The sequence below is a fragment of the Ambystoma mexicanum genome, chromosome 13 (genome assembly GCF_040938575.1).
Source record: "Ambystoma mexicanum isolate Mex_15411 chromosome 13, UKY_AmexF1_1, whole genome shotgun sequence".
NCBI lineage: Eukaryota > Metazoa > Chordata > Amphibia > Caudata > Ambystomatidae > Ambystoma > Ambystoma mexicanum.
Window position 1 is genome coordinate 229,654,768 of NC_090938.1, and position 14,221 is coordinate 229,668,988.

The following is a 14,221-nucleotide window of genomic DNA, read 5'->3' on the forward strand; positions in this document are numbered from 1 at the left end:
ACCAAAACACCAGAGAGCTCAAAAGTAAATGTGAACTTATCTGAACTTTGCCGAGAGCAGGAGAGGGTCTCAGCCCTAATGGACATAAAGGGACCTGAAGACGTTGAGGCCATCCAGCCTGCTCCCAATGACATTGTGCCTGTTACTAGCTCTTCCCTTACAGCACATAATCAAAATTTGAACAACCATGGGAGTAATTAGTTGTTGAGCATCAATGGCCCTTGTACTCAGTCCTTACCCAATCCTCCATATCAGCACAACTTTGTTTCAACTGTTGAGGGGGCATGTTGTTGTTTTTTCAGATCACCAGTTTAAAGTAATGCCTCCACATTGTAGCGATGAATGTTGTATCAACCTCCTACCTGATAAACCGGTTCCGTTTGGATGTATGTATGTTCTCTCTGAAACCAAAAAGCAGGCTCTTAGAGAATATTTACAGACTAATCTGAAGAATGGACTGATCACTGAATCTAAATCCCCTGTGGGTGCTTCTCTCTTCTTCATCCCCAAGACAAACACCACTAACCTCCATCTTTGCATAGACTATAGGGATCTAAATTAGATTACAATCCATGATAGATACCCTATACCACTTATACCGGAAATTCTAGAGGCCATCAGGGGAGCAAACACCTTTATTAAACTCATTTTAAGGGGGGCCATCATCTCATCAGAATCCATCCCAGTGACGAATTGAAAACTGCTTTTTGTACCCCATTTGAATATTGAGTTATGCCGTTCGGCCTCTCGAATGCCCCTGCGATATTCCAGTGTTTCATGGACCACGTCTTTTCAGATCTCCATTTCCACACTGTCATTGTGTACCTCAACGATGTTCTGGTCTTTTCTTGTTCAGAAGCGTATCATGCTACCCGTGTGTTGGAGTTACTGCAAAGTCTTTGTCAGAACCATTTATATGTCAAAGCTGAAAAATGTGAGTTTCATCATTCTGAAATCCACTACTTGGTTTATGTGCTCTCTGCACAAGGGACCAGTATGGATCCAGGCAAAGTGCATGCAGTCCTTGACTGGCCTGTACCATCTTCGGTACGAGAACTACAATGGTTTCTGAGGTTCACAAACTCTTACCGAAAATTCATACCATCCTTTGCCTGTCTGTTGTTACCCCTCACTCCTTTACTTAAAAAATTAGTAAGATACGTTTGGAATACAAAAGTTCAAAGAGCATTTGATCTCCTGGAATCCGCTTTTACTTCTGCTCCTTTGTTATGAATCCCTGGCCAGTCAAAAGAATTGATTGTAGAATCAGATGTCTCCCATGGTGCATTAGGTGCTGTGCTAAAACAGAGGTCTTCTTCGGGTGATGGATTCCCAGTTGCTTAGATTTCCAAGACTCTGTCCCGTTCTGAACTCAAATACACTTTATTGGAGAAGGAACTATTGTCCATAAAACAAGCCTTCCAAAAATGGCGATATCTCCTTTTAGGTTCTCGCTTTCCTATTGAAGGAAGGAAGGAAATAATTTTATTTGCCGTCTGACATAACTTTTGAACAACTCCTTTAAAAAGGTACAAACATCAGATATAAAATTAAAATTCATAAATAAACACATGGCATTCGTAAATTGTCCCTAATTTTGAACTTTCCAAAATAAGTTTAAAACACGTTCTTCTCAAAGTGTTGAGAATTGGTCATATCAACAAAAAGTGTAAAGTATTTTCTTCATGTCTTAACCCACAGGAGCATTGTTTGTGGCCACTCAGCCAGGTCATTCTTGCTAACAATGGAAAGCTTTTTAGGCAGTATTATGACAACAAAAGGAAAGTCTCTAAACCATATCGAGATTGTGTATCCACATTACTGAGGCGGTACATACAGTGCTTAGCAAAATGTTACTCCCCATTCATATAATAAACAGGTAGCAATACATTTTATTCAAAATGTACATTCAATATATAAACACATTCATTTAAAACTTTTACATCAGTAATGTATATCTTATGATACAAAACACAAATAATCCGATACATTTTGAAGACCAAGTCTTTGTCACTTGAATACCCATAGTCTGCGTCCTCTGACCATAATGTATAGCTAATGGTGATATCTTCCCCTACTTATAAATGTCTGTCCTTAATGGCTACATGTGCCGGTCATTCTTCAGGGAGGGTATGTGTTCTGAAAAAGTGACTGATGACACACGTACACTGTTAAACCTCTATTTATAGAGAACACCCTACATCCCCAGGGTTACAAGAAGTCTCACGTGCATCCATTCCACCAAATAGCACCTTCCAATCTTGCTCTAACCGTTTCTTATTCACAGAAATCTTCCTGCGTCACCCCTACAAAGAAAAACACCCCATTGATAAAAACGTGTTGCTTCCCTCATGAATATAGTCCTGACTGACTAACCAGCTTCTCATTAGTTCTTACCTACTTAGTCCCCGCGGACTAGGAAAGGTGAATTTCCATCTCATCAGAAGCTCCCTATTAGTGGTGAACTGCCACTGCAAACAAACACATGCATGGGAGATTGTGAATAGCCCATTATATCAAGTGATGATTCAACAAATAAATATAACTAAACTCGTGAATAATTTACTTTCAGGATGTATTGGTTTTAGGCACGTAGTATTTTCTTTTCTATTTTCTGTTTTTCTAGTGCACGTGCAGGTCAATCTCATGGTGTACTCTAGGGATGGAAATGGGTTCAATTCCAATGTTAAGGCATCCCCAGGCAGTAACCGAATGGTCCCGGAACCGTTGTTTATTACCTCTTCTAGGGACTTGTGTCGTCTGGCATAGATGACCAAATTATAGAGTCAAACTCCAAACCTGGGTGAGTCCCTTAACAAAGAAACAAGTGCTTCTGTTTGTTCTCATATGGGCATGTCTGATTAAACGTTGCACAGGGAGTGTCTTAATGATCCACTAGGACTTATGGTATCAGTAGTTAGGTTCCTAATATGCCACACTACGCCCACTGCTCAAAAGAGAGTCAGAGTGCAATATGTGTTCTCGGATATTCAAACAAGCATAATAGCCACTGTGATGCATTTCAATGATTTACACTCGTAAAGCACAGGCTATAACACATTGCACATTAAACAGGGAAGGTCGTACTGCTGCGCTAAGACTCATGGTATCAGTAGTTCTGTTACTCATATGCCACATAAAGCATATTACTTGTAACAGATTCAGCCAGCAATATATATTTGAGGGAATTCAAACACACCTTATTAACACTGGGCCTCATTACGACCCTGGCGGAAGACCATTGTGCTATTAGCACCATGGTCCATGCCGGTAAGTTACCGACTCCACCATGGAGAAAGGGGGAATTACCTGCCCATTACAAGGTTGGCGGGGTAGTAATTCCCCCTTCCTCCATGGCCCTTCCCCATTCCCATTTTTGCCCCATAGGGCTCAATGGGAATGGGGAGGGCGCTAAGTACGGTGCCGCAAATTGCGGCACCGTAATTAGCACCAAGGTCCCTTTGCGGGTCCTTACTTTAACGGCTGGTCTACACCAGCCGTTAAGGTCGGGTCCCGCAAAGGGACCTCGTAATTAGGTGCTAATAGGTAAACGGCGCTGCAGCCTTTTATGGCGTCGTTAACCCATTAGCGCCTGGGTCGTAATGAGGCCCACTGTGTTGTATTTAAATTATTTACACTTGTAAAAAATAGCATGATACATGTTGCACATTAAATGTCGCTTCTTCCACCCCCATATCAACGACCCAGCAGGCTCCAGAGCACGACGTTCTTTCACATTATTTCTTGTGTTGTCATCGCCAGATGTAGTTAAGTGAGTCACATACCTAACCAAATATGGAATACATGTATTACAATCTAATACAAGATAGGGGTTAACATACCCTCTCTTACATTGCATACCCTCTTACATTGCATGCCCCTATATGCGATCCAAATGCATCACAAGGATGACCCAACAGTGTATACCACTTGATGTTATGCCACTCAATCCTTTTATTGAGACCTCCAATGCAGCTTTTGGTAAAAAAAATCTTTTTGTTCCAAGGTGATACGTTTTTTATTAAAATCTGTCTATGATTTACCTTATACCTGTTTCAGAATCACCCATTCAAAGTCATTGAATTAATGTTTCATTTCCAAAAATGTTTTGACTAAAGGGGCTTGTTCGATTTTCTTTTTTAACAGCTGCTGTGTTCAATCATCCTTGTCTTTCATTTGCGATTCGTCTTACCAATATACATGTATCCATAAGGGCACCTAATCATATATACCACATTTGCAGTATTACAGTTGGTATGTTCTTTGAGTTGCCAATCTCGAATTAATCCCAAATTCACTGCCTCTGTTTTCTTAGTTTGAGCATACATTGTGTATTGTCCACCCGGGTGGTGTCCCGTGACATGAGGTAGACCCCATAGGGTGCCTTGTCTCATACTGCCGTTATCGGTATGTATTTTATTTTTTATGACAATATTCCATATGCCAGTATTCTTCTTGAACACCATTAAAGGGGGTGGTGTAGTCATCACTCTCCTACAGTTTTTCTTGATAATATTCTTGACTTTATAGGATAAGTTACTGAAGGCATTAACAAACACCTGGGGTTCTCTTTCTTCTTGTCCAAATGTATCTTTTTTTTTTCTAATAGAGCCTCTCTATTATTATTGAACCCTCTTTTCGCTGTCTGTTTAACTTTTCTAGGCAGGTAACCTCGCAATGTCAGCTTCTCGATCAGTGTAGCTCCTTCCTCACATGCCTCCCTTGTGCTGCTGTTGCGCTTTAAGCATACAAAATATCCAAAGGGGAGGTTGATTTTACATGTCGTGCATGATGACTATTGTAGTGGAGTAATGCATTTTTGTCTGTAGTTTTGACAAAGGGCTTCAGCAATAAGGAGCCCTTCCATGAAATATTGTCAAGTCCAATAATTAACTTCGACAATACTTGTGGTTGCAGTGAATTTCAAATAACTATTCTGGGTATTGAGCCAGGTCAAAAAAACATTAGCTTCCTCCAAATTCGCTTGCCAAATCATGAATACGTCGTCAATGCATCTCAGCCACTTAATCAATTTGGACTTGTTGGGATTTATTTCTGAAAACACCACTGTCTGTTCGAACATGTCGATACACAGATTAGCCAAATTGAGTGCCATAGCAGCTCCCATGCCAGTACCTTCAACCTGTACTGTAGAATTGACCCAAACATTGAAAGAAGTTATTTGTTAAAGCTGTATCTGCACACCACAGAATACAATAATTACTAACAGGGTGCTCATCATCTCTTTTAAGGAGAATTTCTTCTATTGCTTCCAAAGTTGCCCTTTTGGGATGTTAGTATACAGGGACGTATGTCTAGGCACAATAATACATTTTCCGATGGATCAAAATTACAGCCTTCAATTTTGGAACTAGCATCTCGGGTATCTTGAACAAAGCTTCTCATTTTAGAGACAAATATCAGACTGGCAAGTTAGACCTGCCAGGCAGGAGGGCACCCGCCCGGCAGACTTGTACTTTGCTGCTCCGAAAACAACGGTGCCGGTAAGCCTACCAGCATGTAAGGCTGACCTAGGACTCCGCGGCACGTAATGCCTTCTCAGCATGAGGATCTTTTATTTGGGAACCTTTTGGATTCTTTTTCTGTGAAAACAACAAATATAAATTATAATTATAATTAATTAAACTACTGTAATTTCTATTTTGCTGGGAAAAAAACGGTATAGCAGTGCGCCTTTGATAATCCCTCCTTTCTCACCTGTGTTTATGTTTTATGTATTCTACAGGGGCGTGTTGGTAAGAAAACCTTTAACTTGAAAGGCTGCAGTATTGAAATGATTCTTGTCAGAATAATGTCCTTGCTTTTCTAGAATTATCTTGGGTAAGTATTCGGTGAAACAATATTATAGTTTGTTAGATTCTGCGCAGTTCCTATGCTCTCTTTCTAATATTTTCCCTTTTAACTTGCAGGTTCTTGGTTCTCAGAAAAGGTTAATGGCTGCGGACTGGCTGTGACTATACTCGGTTTGAAGAAACGTTTAACAAACGTAAGTTCGTCTTAACTAGCCTTCAGAGACGAGCGCGGTAATAACTAAGTGAAGAAAACTTACTAGAACTTAAGGTAAGCAACTTATGTAAAACTCCTTCTTTCTTATTTGTATAAGTGCATTCATTAATGAAAAATAACTTTTTTTTGCAGGTTTTCGGAAAGCTGTGGATGAAATGCCTTCGGATAATGCAGAGTCTGCTGAGGAAACTTCTAAATGAAGGCACTGCGACCGCAAACAAAGACTGCTGTGAAGAAGATGCTGCGGCTGTGAAGGAACTTCTGACAGAAGATGTGGAGACTACGAAATAAACAGCTGACTGAAGAAATGCTTCGGAAATACTTCAGTTCGGTAAGTCTTCTAAAAAACAATGGAATTATGTTGATTTTCTGTGATAACTAATGTCTGTGAACTTTCTTTTCTTTGACAGGTTCTGTCAGGAGATTGCCGGTAGCGTTACCCGCTGTCAACGGAGAAGACGCAAAGTGAGCGCTCCAGCAGAGGCGGGGCTTAAGTAACTCCCTCTGCAATAGGTATAGTATGTGCTGTAAGTTGACAATGGACTTGGCGGCGGCCATGTTGAGTATGAAAAACAATGTAAGCGCTATGTGAGCCTATGGGTGCAATGCTATGAATGAGACAAATGCCATTTGTGCCAGGCTTGTAGCCACTGTTGACCCACTGACTTATGTGAAGTTCCTTGCTTACCTGGTATGTCTGAATGTGAACTGTGCTCCTTTACTGGGATCATGACACAGCACCATTGTTTCCGGACCAGCGAAGTTAGAATGAGGCCCTACATGCCTAAAATCAATACACCCTAAAAGTAAGTTATTGACGAGTTTAGTTATATTTACTTGTGGAAGCACTCAAAATAATGGGCTAAGTATGTAAGAACTAATGAGAAGTTAGGTTAGTCATTCAGGACTATATTCATGAGGGAAGCAACATGTTTTATCAATGGGATGTTTTTGTAGGGGTGACGCAGGAAGATTTCCGTGACTAAGAAACGGTTAGAACCTGGCTTGAACTGCCGGTGAAAGCCTGCCTTCCATGTCGCCTGACAGCCGGCTTCCCCCGGTGGCCATCGTCCCCCACCCTCTGTTCCCTTATTTTTTAATTTTTTTGCCCTTTTCCCATGCTCACTTACCTGTTTGTTCTGGCAGCCCAGGTCGCACACCGCAGCTGCTTTCCCTCTTCTCCGGCCACCATGGAAAGTGGAGAGGGTCTCCGAAGAGCCCTGCCGTTTCTGTCTATCGTGGCCATCTTGACAAAGGATTTCATTCATTGAACGGGACGCCTCACGCATCCCGTTCAATGCAGCTTTGCTAACCCAGGGTGCTAATGGTGTTAAGTACCGGATCCAGGAGCTGGAACGTGTGTTAACATCCCGGATCCCTCGTAAAAAGACCTTGCTTCACTCTGGCTTTTAACTTGGGCTGCTGGGCTGTTAACACCTGTTCCAGCCCCTGGAACGGGTGCTTAACGCCATAAACAAACTGCCTGGTGTTTGTAATATAGCATTAGGTTATGCGTTCAAGAATCACATGACAGCCTTGTGTAAGCTTGACACTCTCATCGAAAAACGCCTGCCATCTTAGCATGATAAAATATGGCCATCTCGTATGGCTTTCATTGTACTTTTATTTTGTTATTTGTACTTTATTTTATTTCCTACAAGTGGTGCCCTTCGCTTTTATTTTTTAAAATACTATTAGACCGAGCAAAGTGCTAATGCATCATTAACAATTATTGCAAATTGCTCCGTTCTTATCTACAAACACAATTAATTGGTGCTAATTAAAGGCTTGTGCAGAAACGCTGTAAAAAAAATTAGTTTAAGACTCCATGATGGTATACACCGTAGTACCATTCTATAATCCATACTTGAAATAGAACATGATGTTTAAATGTGCCTCGTTGCTCAATGCATAACTCTTTAACGTATGGAGAAACAGTATGATGTTTAGAAATAACCACTGATATAATGTATCAGTAGCTGCAAACCCTCCGGTTCCACATGATGTACAACTATTATGTATTTTTTACACATTGTCTATGTAATTAATGGTATGGTTATAATACAACATCATACATCGACACATTAGTAGATCTCTTACTTACCTCATATAGTAATAAGCATGTTGATGCTGAATCGTTACAGTTCAGCTCCAGTGGGCATAATACATATAAAACATATCAATACTTCAACCAAATGCAACAATATGTATTTCTTGTGCAATGATCATGATGAAATATCAGATCCCAGCTGATGTAACAACCAAAAAGGGGGAAGAATACATGTGGTGGAGTATAGCCAGATGATCTAGGCTCACAAAGATGGTGCTATCTTTAAAAAACATAACTCTTCATCACTATTATGACTCTTTGGTTTTAATGTTTCCATTTTAGTGATGAGTTTGGATTTTAAGCATATAAGTTGTTTTTCTCTGTCTCCTTTACGTCTATGTGCTTTCTCATGTGCCAGAACACCAAACTTCATTTGAGAGACATCACTGTTATGAATACTTGGAAAATGTCTGCCAAAGGGTAATTAGCGTCCACATTTTTGATCGCTCTATAGTGTAAGATTCTTAGTTTGAGTGGTATAGTGGCAGAACCAACTCATCATACATGGGCAATCAATATAATAGACCACAAAATCGGTTTTACATGTTACAGTGGCCCTCATTACGAGGTTGGCAGAATGGGTTTACCGGCACCGGTAATGGTGCCGGTGCCGGTAAACCCATTCCGCCCTATTACGAGGTTTCCTCGCTGGACCCGCAATGGGCGCCTGGTAAAACCAGGCATCCTTACCGGGTCCCGCGGGAGACCAGGGAGCTAACAATTGGCCCGTTATAAACAGGCCCATTGTTAGCTCCTTCCCCATTCCCATTGAGCCCTATGGGGGCCCGAATGGGAATGGAGATGGGCCGGGACCGGGTTCCTCGGACGAGGAATTACCGGGTCTGCCAAGGTTGGGATGGCCCGGTACGTCCTCATTTGAGGAACCCGGGCCCGGTATGCGATAAGGAGGCAACCATGCCTCTTAACGCGGCATGGTTACCTCCAACCTCGTAATGTGGGCCAGTGTGTTCTATTTGCCATATTGTATGTTTTCCATATTGCACGCTTTTGCCCTTGAGAGCTAGATTACAGATCTTAGATGTATTGCAAGGTAGGAAGCCTTTACTGTAGCTAAAACAATTAGACCACAGTGACTGGTGTTCAACCACCTCCTTTAGCATGCTGGGTTCTAATTTATCCTTAAGTGAAGGGGCTTTAGAGTGTGTGATTTGGGGACTCCTAAGCAAGACTTTTCTAAGATCTTTAGAAAACACTGGTCTATTTTGAAGAGTGATAAAGATTTGTTTGATGTTAACCGATGGGATGTTATACTGGGTAATGAGGAGGTCCAACAAGGCCGAAACGTGTCTGGGGTTGCTTGGTTTTCTGTGCAGAGGGGACCTGGCCTAGCAGTTCGGGCTGGGCTGCTACCTTCGGTGGCGGCAGCTGCTGACTGATTTGCACATGGCTGGTCCCCTTTTGCAATGGCGCAGGCGGGCTAAAAAACGGTGGTGTGGAAGGTTGCCCAGAGTAATTGCCAGTGGTTTAGATTCATTCGAAACTTTCCACCCATCACTTTTGTGGTCAGTTTGTTTCTCCTTGTGAGAGAGGGTATGCCCAGACGTGGGTCCCTTGCTCGCTGCGCCACAGGGAACCAGGCTGCACCTCACTGAGGAGGTCCAACAAGGCCAAAACATGTCTGGGGTTGCTTGGTTTTCTGTGCAGAGGGGACCTGGCCTAGCAGTTCGGGCTGGGCTGCTACCTTCGGTGGCGGCAGCTGCTGACTGATTTGCACATTGCTGGTCCCCTTTTGCAATGGCGCAGACGGGCTAAAAAACGGTGGTGTGGAAGGTTGCCCAGAGCAATTGCCAGTGGTTTAGATTCATTCGAAACCTTCCACCCATCACTTTTGTGGTCAGCATACTGGGTAATGTACCTGACAAGCAATTCTTGTCTTGTTATTAGTTTTGTTTTCGGATAGGCTTGGTATATTGTTTTATGTGAGTAACCTCTATTTAAAAAGTGGTTACCTATTGTTATTTCACCACTTACCGGATACAATACTTGTGAGAGTCCCAACTTCGAAATCCCAATTCGGCAGTATAGTAACCCCAACCCGGAGTCTCCTGAGCTCAGGAAGAGCTTTTTCCCTAAACACCACTCTGTCTGTTTAGACATATAGACAGAGGGGTGGGTAGAGCAAAAGAGCAAATCATACCATCATAGTATGCACTAAGCTGTAAAGAAGGATAAGAAAACTTTAGAATCTTAATAGTGGTGTAGATACAGAAGAATAGAAAGGACAGACTAACCTGAAGATGTGGTAAGTGAGCAAGTATTCTATTGTGGTATGCAGCGGTCTTCATATTCACTCTTGACTCGTAGGTGATGCACAAACAAAAGTAATAATTCCAATGCATGGAGGAGAAAACAATAAACAGGAAGGTTTAGTAGTGACCTGCCTGGGTGGCACGAGGACCCTCTAACAACTCTATCCGAGGCACCTGAATACTGCAAAGCGGCTTGCCAAGGTGTCCACCAAAAGTTCCAAAGTCACAGAAGAACAAAGCAAGGAAAATCCACAGCAATCCAAATGGTGCTCCGAGGGCAGTTGAAGACGTGCGTTCAAACGTTAAGCTGAGGGTATTCAAAGCAGTCCGTTAGTAAGCCGAGGTCAGTATGGGGAAGGCGAAGAAACGTTGAGTGAAGGGCAGCCAGCAACCCTGCTCTGCAGTCCGATGTTATAGATGGAAAGCATGAGCACATGCCCCTAAGCAAGCGGGATGTGTGGGGAATACAGAAAGCCTGTTAGAGAACAGGCGTCACAAAGCGAGGGATAGGGGGACGGTGCCAAAATCGAGAAGTCCGCTCACCGTTGTTCGCAGGAATCCAAATGTAGAAAGGAAAGAGAGGAGGCGAGGAATCCTCTCAAACCAGCAGACAAGGTTTTCTAAGTGTTTAGGAAGATGAGTAGGGCAGTAAGGAAGCCGCAAAACACAACTTTCATAAGAAGCACAGAATGCTGGAAGGGGAAGGTGTCCGGTTAAAGGTGCAAATACAAAAGGTTCGAATGCAATAGGATTGGGCCAAAGGACCGAAAACAAAAGGTTCACATTTTATTTTTAATTATATATTTTTTGGGGGGTTTCCGTTTAGGTAAAAAATTTGATTTTTACCACAAAAACAGGGGTTGGGGGGGACCCCCCAAAAAAATATATAATTTTTTTTTTTGAACCTTTTGATTTCGGTCCTTTTGATTCAACCCTATTGTATTTCTAACCTTTTGATTCGAACCTTTAACCTATAACCGAAGGAGAAGCCTTTATGGAGAAGGACGGAACATCCCCTTCCGGCATTCCCTCGTGTGGGGTAACCATGGCAACATAACGGGTTCCCCAACGCAAACTCAACTGTCTGTCTGCATGGAGCTGTTGCAAGCGCCATGGAAGGTGCCAATCTTGTAGCAGCGAGAGAGGGCATTGTAACCACCATCCATGCCTTCCCTTTCTGCCACGGTGAACCATAACACCTATAGATTTAGCCATAACTCTGAAATTCTGATCATATGAACAATTTATTTTCGCTCTCAATAGTTCTCCATATGGTATGCTTTGTATGAGCGGATTGGGATAGTGACTGCGTGCATGTAATAAAGAAATAAAGAATTGGATGCTGTTTGTTTCCTATATAACTCGAGTGTCAAATTATTCTTCACCACTTTGAATTTTACCTCTAAGAAAACCAGTCCTTCACAGCTTACAGTCAATCGTATATTATGTTAATTGATATTTAAGCAGCCAACATACTCAACTAATGTGTCCATTGGACTTCCCATATGATTAATAAATCATCTATGAAACGGTACCAATGTACCACATGATTAACAAATGCATCATATTGTTCAGACCAGGCTATTGTGGCCTCCCACCAACATATAAAAAGGTTTGCATAGGTGAGAGCCATACAACAGCCCATGGCTGTACCAACCAATTGTTTGAAGTATATATTTCTTTTCTAGTTTGTTTTTGCAAAACCATATATATATATTCAATGAAAAAACTTTGTTAAAGGGACGTTATAGTTAAGTTGCGCTACTAAAAACCTATGAAATTCAGTGAAAAAACTTTGTTAAAGGGACGTTATGGTAAAGTTGCGCTACTAAAAACCTATGAAATTCAGTGAAAAAACTTTGTCAAAGGAATGTTATGGTTCCAAGTAAAACTGAAAAACCCTTGAAATTCGCCAGTTATGGTAAGCTAAGCAACCATAACTCGCGCCACCACCGTGCACTGCTAAGACTAACACCCAGGACATCAAAGATGACATCACAAATGTCATTGATGACATCACTGATGACATCACATGTGTATGTATTTTTCATGAAATATGTGTACAAGGGATTCTTATTATAATGTTGCGAAACAAGTGTCAAGGATCATTGCAATAAATATCATACCCTAATTAGTGCATTGAACGATGCATTGATATAAATAGCATTCTATTATGGGGTTCTATCTAGTATACTAAGCTACTGATACAGAAACATAACATGGTGTGCAGTGTACAAGATGAAGGTATAATATTCGTAATGTTAATATGTTGAATAATGAAATGATAATTGTTTTCTTAATAGATTTTTGTGTACTGTGAAATATGTAATACGTAGCTAATAAAACATTACTATAGACAAAACACAAAGACACAAGAACACATACCAATATGGGTATATACAGGGAAAGTGAAGTTAGCAAAAAAGCACAAGTAGTAGCAGAAACAATTCATAACTTAACTGATTATTTTCATGCAAATAAATGATTGCTCTGTTTCAAAGCTGCTATTCACCCTATGTATATGTATCACTTGATGTGATTGGACCCACAGGGAAAGTACAGCCATAAAAAAAAAAACAACAGAACTATCAGAAAGTGCTCATAAGTCTATTGATTATCTTTATGCACAAAAAGGATTGCTGTCTTTCAAGCTTGTGTCTTCCCGTATGTATATGTTTCATATGATGTGACTGGACTCTAACAGAATTACTGTAAGAACCTACCGGAAGGATACGTCTACAAATAAAATAAAATGTTTAGTTTCTGACTGTTACTGAAGAAAACCATGTGGCCTAGATATGTCAGCAAAAGAAAAAAGAGTGAGCCAGACATGTGATGTCATCAGTGATGTCATCAATGACATTTGTGATGTCATCTTTGATGTCCTGGGTGTTAGTCTTAGCAGTGCACGGTGGTGGCGTGAGTTATGGTTGCTTAGCTTACCATAACTGGCGAATTTCAAGGGTTTTTCGGTTTTACTTGGAACCATAACGTTCCTTTGACAAAGTTTTTTCACTGAATTTCATAGGTTTTTAGTAGCGCAACTTTACCATAACGTCCCTTTAACAAAGTTTTTCACTGAATTTCATAGGTTTTTAGTAGCGCAACTTAACCATAACGTCCCTTTAACAAACTTTTTTCATTGAATTTCATAGGTTTTTATTAGTGCAACTTAACCATAACGTCCCTGTAACATTTTATTTTTACTAAATTTTAAAGGTTTGTATTAGTACAACGTGACCATAACATCCTTTTCAATAGATGAAGACCACTAACATCTTATGTCCTCAAAGTGGGAATGCCGGGTGGTAAAAAAACAAAAAGATTTTCCTTCCTACGCCGGGACGCCTGCGGCGTCTCGGTGTAGGAAGGAAAATCTTTTACCAAGATGGCCACCATGGGAAGGGAAGGCGGGGTGTATAAAGAACACAACGGCGCATGAGCGGGGTTGGGGGGGCACAGGGGAGACACATGGGCATGAGCGGGGGTGAGAGGGAACAGGGTACAAACGGGGCATGAGCAGGGGGCGGGGGGGAAAAGGAAGGAAACACAGGGCATGAGCGGTGGTGGGGGGAACACGAGAGAGACACGGGGCATGAGCAGCGGGTGGGGAGGAACATGAAGGAGACACGGGGTATGAGCAGGGGGTGGGGAGGAACACGAGGGAGACACAGGGCATGAGCGGGGGGTACAGGGCACATACGGGACATGAGCGGGGGTGGGGAGGAAAGGAGAGAGACAAGGGGCATGAACGGGGGTGGGGGGAACACGAGGGAGACACGGAGCATGAGCGGGGGGCGGGGGGTAACACGAG

At 41.9% G+C, this 14,221-nt stretch overlaps 1 long non-coding RNA gene across 1 annotated transcript in view; it reads right to left on the reverse strand.

Annotated features, from left to right (window-relative positions):
* Positions 1-605: 605 nt before the first annotated feature.
* Positions 606-14,221, reverse strand: part of LOC138521118 (uncharacterized) — a 60,736-nt gene continuing 47,120 nt past the window's right edge. The window contains exons 2-3 of the long non-coding RNA XR_011282946.1: positions 2,398-2,471; positions 606-1,459 (exon numbers count right to left, since the gene is read on the reverse strand). This is a non-coding gene — a long non-coding RNA (uncharacterized lncRNA). The remainder of the gene's footprint in view (positions 1,460-2,397; positions 2,472-14,221) is intronic.